The sequence below is a fragment of the Carlito syrichta genome, unplaced genomic scaffold (genome assembly GCF_000164805.1).
Source record: "Carlito syrichta isolate Samal-C Ts95f unplaced genomic scaffold, Tarsius_syrichta-2.0.1 Scaffold316219, whole genome shotgun sequence".
NCBI classification, from domain to species: Eukaryota; Metazoa; Chordata; class Mammalia; order Primates; family Tarsiidae; genus Carlito; species Carlito syrichta.
In genome coordinates this window covers 143,035-155,044 of record NW_007260315.1, presented here as the reverse complement: position 1 = coordinate 155,044, position 12,010 = coordinate 143,035, and the positions used below count along the sequence as shown (strand labels likewise).

Genomic DNA, 12,010 nt, shown 5'->3' with positions numbered 1-12,010 from the left:
TCAAAAAAAAAAAAAAGTAATGGTAATGATGAATTGTGTGAATTTTTTTTTTTTTACCTCTTTCTGTACTTGCAAATGTTCTACAGTGGTCGTATTAGTTCTTATGATCAGATCAAAGTAATTTTTAAAAACATCAACAACTTTTCCCAGGGGAAAAAACCATCCCACTTCTCCCTTGCATTCTTGCTTCAGACTTAGCTGCAAGTCTGTCCACATCACCATGGCTGAGGCACCGAGGAATGCTGCTCTTCTATGAGAGAGGCATTTTCATCCAAAAAAAAAAAAATCATGACATGTATCCAAGAGCCTTTCTATCCTCAGAGGATTTATAAAAGCTTTACAACAAGATTTGAGCTGGCACAAGAATCTGAGTGGAAATCATCCTGCCCAATTGTGAGCCTCAGGGTAGATGCACCACACCAATGAACTGCACTACAGTATGGCCTCTGGGAAGCAGACCCTGATAATCCCAGCACTTTGGGAGGCGGAGACGAGAAAACTGCCTGAGCCCAGGGGTTCAAGACCAGCCTGGGCAAGATGGTGAGACCTCGTCTCTACAATAAACCAAAAAATTAGCCAGGTGAGGTGGTGCGCGCCTGTTTCCAGCTACTTAGAAGGAAGGCTGGGGCAGAAGGCTCACCTGAGCCCAGCAGGTGGAAGCTGCAGTGACCGTGAGTGTGCCACTTCACTCCAGCTTAGGCAACAGAGTAAGACTCCTATCCCCCCAAAAAGTAAAAAAGAAGGCCCTGAGTGCAGATTTCAAGCGGGTACTCATCTCAGACTTAGCTACGGTTCCTAACCAGTACTCAGACTGAGCTGTTTTCAATATGCCAACATGTGAGAAAGAAACCCATTTCATCCCTCCAAACCTACTGAAGTCTGTAACAGCTTGGACTAAAGCTGAGCTTGGCAGACCACCCTTCAATCTTCATTAGTGAAGTGGCTGTCCTCCCTTGGCTATCCTGAGTAGAGATGGACACCCTATTGACCCTGAGACAGTTACAGCCTTTCTCTGGGTTCTGCAACTCAGACAGCTGGATGAGGTTTCCAGGCTTTGATAAGCAGAAATTTCTTTCCAAATGTGGTCACATGCTGCATGTAAGATGCAGAAATGTGGGGTGCTTTTTGACACAGAGGTGGCTCTATTCTTTTCTCCTCATGAAGCCTGTGAGGCTCCTTTGCAGAAGAGGAAAGTTCTGAGAAGTGTGGATTGGAAACCAGCAAGAGCATGTGGCTTCTAGAACCTCTTCCCAGCTCTGATTCCACCAACATGGGCTGAACTTTCTGAATTTTCCAAACTCAACCCACCTCACTGTTCCAGTCCTTTTTCTTGAGTTGGAATCTCACTCTGTCGCCTAGGCTGTAGCACAGTGGCACGTTTACAGCCACTGCAGCCTTGACCTGCTGGACTCAGGCAATCCTTCTACCTCAGCCTTCCAAGTAGCTGGAACTATAGGCACACACCACCACACAGGCTAATTTTTTATTTACTGTAGAGACAAGGTCTCGCCAAATTGCCCAGGTTGGTCTCGAACCCCTGAGCTCAGACAATCCTCCTTGTCTCTGCCTCCCAAAAAAAAAGTGCTGGGATTACAAGCATGAGCCACCGTGTCCGGTTTGTTTGTTTTTTTTCAGTCCTATTTTCTAAGCTGCCTCTCCTAGGCCTGAAACTCCACACCCCAGCTGACACAGTGAGAATGATCTAGAACTAGAAATGACCTTCAAAGACTTCTTAAGAGTACAGATGGCACCTAGGGCCCTGTCAGAAAGCCTCTCAAGACCCGAGAAAGTCAAATTCTGAACACAAACATATCAAAGAAATGTTCTACTTTACTAGAGATTTTGTTTAAAAAGCACAAATTAAAAACAATGTTTTTTGCCTATCAAATTAGTAAAAGAAATTTAATTTAAATATCTTTCTGGAAAACAATCTGGCAATATGTATCAAGAGGTTTAAAATATTTCACTTCCTTTTACCCAATAATTAAAACTCTATCCTAAAGAGATTACAGAAAATTTCTGATATTCACCATAGAACTATTTCTATTATGCAAATAGAAGCACGGAGAAAACACAATAGAAATGTAATTAAATGTTAACAGTGACTGTCTCTGAGTGGAGAAATGAGATTTTTTTTTCTTTCTTGCCTGCTTCATTTCTCTTTGATATGTAGGAGAACTTCTGTTTCACTTCCTTATGTCTGAACTTTTCACGTTTTTTAAAGTAAGAAAGCATTACTTCTGGTAGCAGGGAAAAAAATTCTCTTTAAAATGTCATAACAGCCCGGTGCGGTGGCTCATGCCTGTAATACCAGCACTTTGGGAGGCGGAGGTGAGAGGATTGCCTTAGTCCAGGGGTTTGAGACCAGCCTAGGCAACGTGGTGAGACCTTGTCTCTACAATAAATCAAAAAATTATCTGGGCATTGGTGGCTCACGCCTGTAGTTCCAGCTACTTGGAAGGCTGAGGTGGAAGGATACCTGAGCCCAGCAGGCCGAGGCTGCAGTAGCCATGAGCATGCCACTGCACTCCGGCCTGGGCAACAAGAGTGAGACTCCAACTCAAAAAAATAAAAAATTAAAAAAATAAAAGATCATAAATAGAAACCAAACCACTACCACCTCTGTTACCATCATTATTTTATTTTATTTTATTTTTTTAGTAGGAGTCTCACTCTGTTGCCCAGGCTGGAGTACAGTAGCACGCTCACGGTCACCACAGCCTCAATCTGTTATGCTCAGGTGATCCTTCAGCCTCAGCCTTCCAAGTAGCTGGAACTACAGGTATGCCCCACCGCACCTGGTTAATTTTTTTTTTTTCTATTTATTGTAGAGATGAGGTCTTACCAAGTTGCCCAGGCCAGTCTCGAAACCATGGGCTCAGGCAATCCTCTCACCTTGGCCTCCCAAAGTTCTGGGATTATAGGCATGAGCCACCGCACCCAGCCACACCATCATTACTTTAAATGGCTGCTACTATTCCAGTGAGGTTTCATTCATAACAGACCACATCCCGCATCCCTGAGTTCCACAAATACGAAAAACAAACCATCCAGGTGCTATTACAGTAATCCTGTGAGCACAGCCAGACGGGGCTTCTGTCTTGAAAAGAGACTGCTCAAGCCAGTGCTACCTAGACTGCACTAGGTTTCTGAGAGAAGGGAAACTAACATGCAGTTTGTCCCTCGTACCCTGGGCAGCTGAAAAGGAAGTGACAACTCCTCTTTTGGCTGGGGCCCGACTCGAACCCTCCAGGGGCAAGTCGGAGAACCTTCCACATGGGGCTCAAAAGCCACATGGTAGCCATGGCACAGGCCCCAGCAACCTACAATTCCCTCGTGGGCAACCACACTCTCCAGAACCAAGAACCTGCTGATTCCTGCTTGGCTAAAGGCAACACAACCACTGCAGTTAGTGACGGCGAACATTGGTTTATGGGAAATAGTGGATGCAGCAAAAGGTGTATTATCAGTCATAACAGCAATAGCTACCATATTCCTCACAATTGCGGGGGGAGTCTAGAGGGATGGGGAGGCGGCAGATATTATCTCCATTTCATAACTGAGGAAAGGGAGGCAAAAGAAGAGAAGCATTGGGTGCAGTGGCTCACTGCGTGTGCCTGTAATCCCAGCACTCTGGGAGGTGGAGGTGAGAGGACTGCCTGAGCTCAGGAGTTCGAGACCAGCCTGAGCAATATAGCGAGACCCAGTCTCTACGATAAATCAAATTAGCCGGGCATGGTGGCACATGCCTGTGGTTTCAGTTACGTGGAAGGCTGAGCTGGAAGGATCACCACCTGAGCCCACTACCTGAGGCTGCGGTGGCTGTGAGCGTGCCATTACACTCCAGCCTGGTGACAGAAACTCCTACTCAAAAAAAAGAAGAGAAGCCGGGCTCGGTGGCTCAGCCTGTCATCCCGCACCTTTGGGAGGCTGAGGTGAGCAGATTGCCTGAGCCCGCGGGTTCGAGACCCGCCTGGGCAGCGAGACCTCATCTCTACAATAAATCCAAAAATCAGCCAGGCGTGGTAGCGCGTGCCTGTAATTCCGGCTACTTGGAAGACTGAGGCGGAAGGATTGCCGGAGCCCAGCAGGTGGAGGCTGCGGTGGCTGGGAGCGGCCACTGCACTCCAGTCTGGGCGACAGAGTGAGACTCCAACTCAAAAAAAAAAAAAGAAGAGAAGCAATGTGCCCCAAAAATATACAGGTACTACACAGGTCTTGCTTTTTAAAATGGAGCCGATGGGCCAGGTGCCATGGTTCAAGCCAGTAATTCCAGTGCTTTCAGAGGCCTGGGCGAGTGGATTGCCTGAGCTTGGGGGTTCGAGACCAGCCTAGGCAACTTGGTGAGACCTTGTATCTACAATAAATCAAAAAATAAGCTGGGTATGGTAGTGCATGCCAGTAGTTCCAGCTACTTGGAAGACTGAGATTGAAGGATTGCCTGAGCTCAGCAGGTTCAGGCTGCAGTGGCCATAAGCATACTACTACACTCCTGTCTGGGCAACAGAGTGAAACTCCAACTCAAAATAAATAAATAAGTGGCTGGGCTCGGTGGCTCAGCCTGTAATCCCGCACTTTGGGAGGCCGAGGTGAGCAGACTGCCTGTGCTCGCAGGTTCGAGACCCACCTGGGCGACTTGGCGAGACCTCATCTCTACAATAAATCAAAAAATTAGCCGGGCATGGTAGCACGTGCCTATAGTTCCGGCTACTTGGAAGGCTAAGGTGGAAGGATTGCCGGAGCCCAGTTCGTTGAGGCTGCGGTGGCTGGGAGTGGCCACTGCACGCCAGTCTGGGCCACAACAGAGTGAGACTTCAACTCAAAAAAAAAGTAAGTAAATAATAAAGGGAGCTGATGTTTAAAAATTGGAATATTCACCATTTTAAAAAATTTAGATTTCCAATTTCTCTTAAAAATCAGAAAAGATGGCAATACTTGTATGCCAGACCTAGCTCCATAATCTACCACGCAACAACGAGCTGAACCATGGTGGTAGTTGGGACATATTCTCTAGGTTACCACTGCCCCCTATGGTAGGAGTCAGCAACTTTCCTGTAAAGAGCTAAAAAAAAAGTTGCTGCAGGCTGAACGCAGTGGCTCTCACCTGTAACCTCAGTGCTGTGGGAGGTCGAGGCGGGAGGACTGCTTGAGCCTAGGAGTTCAAGACCAGCCTAGGCAACATAGCAAGACTCAACAACAACAACAAAAAGATCGGCTGGGTGTGGTGGCATGTGTCTGTCGTTCCAGCGATTCAGGAGGCCAAAGCAGGAGGACTACTTGAGTCCAGGAGTTCAAGGTTGCAGTGAGCTGTGATCATACCACTGCACTCCAGTGTGGGTGACAGGGTGAGACCCTGACCCCAAAAATTAATTCTTTGCAACTACTCAACTCTGCCACCATATCAAAAAAACAGCCATAAACAAGGCGGAAACTAACGGCATTGGTTGTGCTCCAATAAGCTTTATGAACAAGGCCGGGAGTGGTGATTCACTCTTGTAATCCTAGCACTTTGGGAGGTCAAGACAAGAGGACTGCCTAACCCAGTTGTTTAAGACCAGACTAGGCAACGTAGCAAGATCTCGTCTCTATTAAAATAAATAAATTTTAAAAATTTAAAAATTAGCTGGGCATGGTGACGCATGACCGTAGTCCCAGCTACCAAGGGAGGCTGAGGTGGAAGAATCACCTGAGCCCAGGTGGTCAAGGCTGTTGTGAGCTGTGACAGTGCCATTTCATTTTGAGTGACAGAGTGAGACTCCAACTAATACAAAACAAAAACCACCCTTTATGAACAAAACAGGCAGTACAAACGGCCACAATAGCTCACATCTGTAATCCTAGCAATTTGGGAGGCCAAGGCAGGAGGACTGCTTGAGGCCAGGAGTTTGAGACCAGCCTGGGCAATATAGCAAGACCCATTTCTAAATAAAAACCAATTAAAATTAAAATAGATTAAAAAACAACATAGACAGTGGGTCAATAGTTTACAGAACCCTGACCTACTGGCTCCCCCCATCTATCACTGTGCTCCTACTCTCCTATAGTTGAGAAATATTTCTCTGAACCCATGTCTCTATCAAAAAGTGAGATCACTGGGTGCAGTGACTAACACCTGTAATCCCAGCAATTTGGGAGGCCAAGGCGGGAGGACTGCTTGAGGCCAGGAGTCTGAGACCAGTCTAAGCAACATGGCGAGACCTTACTGCCACAAAAAAAAAAAAAACTTGACCAGGCATGGTGGAACATGCCTGCAGTCTCAGCTACTTGGGAGGCTAACTTGAGCCCAGCAGGTTAAGATTGTGGTGAGCCATAATGATCATGTCACCACACTCCAGCCGGGGTGACAGAGACAGTGACTTAAAAAAAAAAAAAAAGGTCAGGTGTAGTGGCTCACGCCTTTAATTCCAGCACTTTGAGAGAAAGAAGCAAGAAGACTGCCTGAGCTCAGGGATTCGAGACCAGCCTGAGCAACATGGCAAGACCTCAACTCTACAATAAATCAAAAAATTAGCCAGGTGTGGTGACGCATGACTGTGGTTCTAGCTACTTGGAAGGCTGAGGTGGAAGGATCGCCTGAGCCCAGCAGGTTGAGGCTGCGGTGGCCGTGAACGTGCCACTGCACCCCAGCCTGGGTGACAGAGTGAGACTCTGACCTGGGGGGCGGGGAACTGAGAGCACATTTATGCCTCTGGCTAGCCTTGTCAACAACACGCACTGCCTTCTGCAGACACATCCACCTTTTCCCAACACCTGAGGATGAAATACAGCATTCATCAGCACAGCAGGCAGGCTGCCATGCGGGCGTACCCTCAGGGACCTCCAACGCTCCTCAGAACCACACGAGGCCTAGTAACTTTCTCTCCATCAGGATATCAGGCCCTGGCCTACCTTTCCTCCCTCTCTCAACGCCCTCTGTTCCCATGGCTTCAATAATCTCCTGCACACAGATCACCCAAATTCGTCTTCATGATGTCCCTGCCTAAGCCCCGCCAGCCCTGGGCTCTGGCCATCTGGACCGCCTGGCAGTGCCCAGAATGGGTCAGGCTGTTTCATGACCTTTACTGCCCACTGAGACTGTCCATCCCATCTGCTCACTTATTCATCTCTTAATTCCCAGCTTGAGACAAGCTGCCCTGTGAAATCTTTCCTACATTTGCTCCTGCTCTTCAGCACAAGTGGCCACTTCTAACAATCAGTGACCCTGTGACATCTGAATGCAATTCGTTATCTGTCTCCGCCACTAGAGAAAGCATAAGCTCCTTAAAGGCAAGGATTATGCTCAGGAAAGGATGTTTTGAACAAGAGACAGACACACTGGCTATCAATGAAAAAACACATTTCACTATGCTAAAATTAAGAATGGTTGATCAATAAAAAAAATTTTTTTTTGAGTTGGAGTCTCACTCTGTCACCCAGGCTGTCGTGCAGTGGCACACTCATGACCACCACAGCCTCGACCTGCTGGGCTCAGGCAATACTTCCACCTCAGCCTTCCAAGTAGCTGGGACTAGAGGCGCGTGCCACCATGCCTGGCTAATTTTTTGATTTATGGTAGAGACGAGGTCTCACCAAGTTGCCCAGGCTGGTCTCGAGCCCCTGCACTCAGCCAATCCTCTCACCTTGGCCTCCCAAAGTGCTAGGATTACAGGCTTGAGCCACCGTGCCTGGCCAACAAAAGAGATCTTCAACAAAGTAGAAAAGTAAGTTATGAGCTAGGAGAAGATATTCACAATATCCTACAACCCAATAAAAAATAAAACACCAAGAAGCCCAGAGAAAAACTGGCAAAATACGTGAGCAAATGTTTCACTGGAAACGCATATCCCAATACACATAAGAAAAGATATTCAACATCAGGGCTTGGAGACCTAGAAACCAAGACCCCAACAATTCCATTTTGTACGCATTCAACTGGCCAAAAAAAAAAAAAAAGTATGCCAATAGCAAATGTTGGCAAAACTGCAGAGCATGCGAGAGCCACACACTGCTGCTGAATGAAGTGGGTATTGGTACAACCACTTCCGTAAACAGTCTGGCAATATCTATGAAAGCCTAACATTTATTTACCCTATGACCCAGCAAGATACCACTCCTAAGTTTTTATTTTCGCATATGTATGACAGGAGATCTGTATGAAAATGTTCAGGGTAGAATGCTTGCAATAACAAAAACCTGGAAGCAACTAAGTGCCTGTCAATAGATGATCAGATGCATAAACTGTGATGTGTTCACACAATGGAATATCAGTCAGTAGTCAAAAACAAGTGAACTCAACATGAAATAATGCGGCTAAATCTTGATTTTTTTTTTTTTTTTTTGAATTGGAGTCTCACTCTGTCGCCCTGACTGGAGTGCAGTGGCCGCTTCCGGCCACTGCAGCCTCGACCTGCTGGGCTCTGGTGATCCTTCCGCCTCAGCCTTCCAAGTAGCGGGAACTACTGGCGCGCGCTACCACACCCGGCTAATTTTTTGATTTATTGTAGAGATGAGGTCTCACCAAGTCGCCCAGATGGGTCTCGAACGCGCAGGCTCAGGCAATCCACTCACTAAATTTTTTCGGCAGAAGGATCGCCTAAGCCCAGCAGGTGGTGAGCAGTGAACGCACCACTGCATTCCAGCCTGGGCTGTCTGGGCGACAGCGTGAGACTCCAACTCAAAAAAAAAAAAGTTTCATTTTCCTTAGAAATACAAAGGTATAATAAGAACATGTAAAAATAAAAACGAGGGGATAATAGTTACCTTAGGATGAGAACAGAAAGATCAAATGACATTGACAGATGTATACTCTTGTCTCAAGAGCTAGCTTTTGTTTTGGGTGGCTGAAGTGCCAGAGCCTACTACATTTACTAAAAAACACTAAACAGCCGGGCTCAGTGGCTCAGCCTGTCTTTCCAGCATTTTAAGAGGCCGAGGCGGCCGGGCTCAGTGGCTCAGCCTGTAATCCCGCGCCTTTGGGAGGCCGAGGCGAGTGGCTTGCCTGAGCCTGCAGGTTCAAGACCAGCATGGGCAACTTGGTGAGACGCTGTCTCTACAATAAATAAAAAATTAGCAGCACATGGTAGTGCGTGCCAGTAGTTCCAGCTACTTGGAAGGCTGAGGTAGAAGGATCACTGGAGCCCAGCAAGTCGACACTGGGGTGGCCATCCATGAGTGTACCTCGGCACTCCAACCTGGGCGACAGAGTGAGACTCCAGCTCAAAAAACAAGCAAACAAACAAAAACCACTAAATGAAGCAGGCCATGAATGAATGCCTAATTCTCCTCCCTCCCAACTGATTCCCTGGCTCCCCTCTGTCCCAGGTAGCCAGGAGAAAAACCTGAGATCCCCACTCCTCCGCCTCTATTAAAAAAAAAAAATCAGAAAATTAGCTGGGCGTGGTGACACGCCTGCTCCCCTACAGCCTAGTGCTGCCTGGCCTGCTCTCTCCTCACCTCCTCAGCCCCCTCTGCTAGCACTCACTGGGACCTTGACACCTCTTGCCTAAATAAGTACTCCCTCCCAAAGGGTTTCTCCAACTCTCTTCTCTCCTTCTAGTCTGCCTCGGACACGGTACCAGGGTGTAAGATTAAACTTCCTGAAGCACTGTTCTAATCCTTTCTCTTCCACACCTCCCCTGGACCTCCAGAATGAGATTCAAATTCCTTAGGTGGACACACAAAACCCCTCCCTCCCAACTTGAACCCCACCTGAACCCCACTTGGCCCCTACCCTCACCCCTATCCTCATTTTTTCTTTGAGTTGGAATCTCACTCTGTCACCCAGGCTGGAGTGCAGTGGCATGCTCACGGCCACCGTAGCCTCGCAACCTCGACCAGCTGGGCTCAGAAGATCCTTCCAAGTAGCTGGAACTACAGGCATGTGCCACCATGCCCGGTTAATTTTTTATTTTAATTATAGAGATGAGGTCTCACCAAGTTGCCCAGGCTGGTCTCGAACCCGTGGGCTCAAGCAATCCTCTCACCTCAGCCTCCCAAAGTGCTGGGATTATAGGTGTGAGCCACCGCGCCTGGCCCCTATCCTCACTTTCAAGGCTCCTTGATGCACCCACAGAAAGAAAAAGCCCTCTTGTTAATTTTCACAGCAGTCTGTCTGTCCTTGACAGCTCTTCTCTGTGTCCATTTTACCTCTTCAACTAGACTATGAGCAAATGAGGGCAAAAGCCTCTCGTCTACCTCTCCACTATCAGAAGCTGCCATGGTGTAAGGAGACAGTCACAAAGAGAATGATCCGGCCTAGTCCGTTCCACACCTTCCAGCCAGTGTGCTCATTTCACATGCCCCTCGTGGAATCCTGCTAAAATCCTTCTGCTCTCCAGAGCTTTGGCATGGCCCACAAAGCCCTCCACACTCAGCCTCGCCTAACTTTCCAGGCTCCTCAACTCCACACCCTCTCCGCGTTGCTCCAACCACACAGAGCTACTCACGGTAGCCCAGCTGTGCCCCAGTAGCTTGCTGACTTTGCAAATGCTGATCCCCTGCCAGGTAACTTCGCCCCACTTCCTAAGCCCTATTCCTCCTTCACAACTCACCTCAGCTATCACCTTCCCGAAGCCTTCCTGATCCTCCCTCCTAACTACAGATAGGAGGGAGGGCCTTGTGATTCCCCCAGCGAACACTCTGTCTCTCTATGTGTGTGTGTGTATCTCACGCCGACAACACCTTGTCACTGACTGTGGTTTATCCAGCAAAACACGAGCTCCCAAAAGACAGAGATCTTGTCTGGCACCCAGGAACGGTTTATGCAACAAAAGAAATGCAGAAATCGTGACTTGTGTCCTTCATTCCATAAAGCGTGTCTTAAAGTGAAAACCATGTGGAAAACATCCTCTCAGACTGGTTAAACAGGAGAAGCAGCTGGCAAGAAGCCACTCAAATTTATTTGAGACAGCTGGCAATCAACAATCAACTCCCAGGACTTACTTTCATCCTGCAGACCTCAAATCCCACCCTCCCCAGTCCCCACCTCCTCTATGGAAAAACAACTGAGCAATCAACAAGGTAAAGTCCTCATGGCTCTCACCTTTTCTCTCTGGAGAGCTGGCACAAACTGTCCCTTCTTGATAGAGACACCAGATCCTTAGAAGGAATGACTTGTGTGCGTTCCCATCTTGATATAAATCACAAACAACAAAAACTGGGCAAATCTGAAAGGCTTGCTGACTCAGCGACACAACTTCCAAGGCACCTTTGCCAACAAGAAGATAGTCAGGTTTTAAATTGAGAAACAGCGGTTAGTAAAAACGAGTGCACAGATGTTGGATCTCCGGGCGGCGGCTGGGGACTGGAAACCACCAGATTTCTTTTCCAACAGCCTGGGGCAGAGCAGAAGGTACAGTAGTCGTCCTCTGCCCATCGGGCAGTCAATCAAGGAGATGGTTAAAAAAACAAAACAAAACACGGAGTCCTTTCACAAAAAGGCCTGAAAGGACCTCATAAGCCAGTCTGGCAGCCAGGCAGCCAGGAAATCGACACACCAGAGACAGTAAATATTTGGCCAAGGTCACACAGCAAGCGAACAAGAGGCCTCGTTACCCAGATGGCTTAGGCAAGCCCCGTTTTGGCTACCAGAAAGTCTACCTTCTAGACCTCCAGAGGAGCCGGGATGGCATGCAGAAATATGTTTGCGTTTCTCAAGGGTCCAAGCACCTGTGCGCACGCTGCTGCCACGGCTGCCGGCGCTTGGGGAAGTGGGGCCAGCGTGGAGGAGGGCGGCTGGCCGAGCAAGGCGGGATGAACGCGCAGTTCCAGGAAAAGGAAGAGTTCCGAACCCTCCTCGGCACACGGGACGCACCCCCAAAAGTGGCCCAGGGCCCGAGGAAACCGGAGCTTCCGAGAAGGCGGACCCCGCTCGAGAGGAGGGAAGCAGAGTCAGGAGGCAAACTCCTCCAAAGTACGGGCGCCCCCGGCCAGGGAGCCTTCACCCGGAGGCGGACCCCAAGGGTCCCCACCGCCGCCCCCGGTCCCGCGGAAAGGGGTGCGCCCCGTCAGGCCGACCCGCACTCCCGGGGGC

At 48.5% G+C, this 12,010-nt stretch overlaps 1 protein-coding gene across 1 annotated transcript in view; it reads right to left on the bottom strand.

Moving 5' to 3' along the window:
• DTX2 (deltex E3 ubiquitin ligase 2) overlaps positions 1–10,465 on the bottom strand; it is a 39,769-nt gene extending 29,304 nt beyond the window's left edge. Inside the window, exon 1 of the mRNA XM_021706947.1 lies at positions 10,425–10,465. The gene's annotated coding sequence lies outside the window, so the exon portion shown is untranslated. The remainder of the gene's footprint in view (positions 1–10,424) is intronic.
• Positions 10,466–12,010: the final 1,545 nt, after the last annotated feature.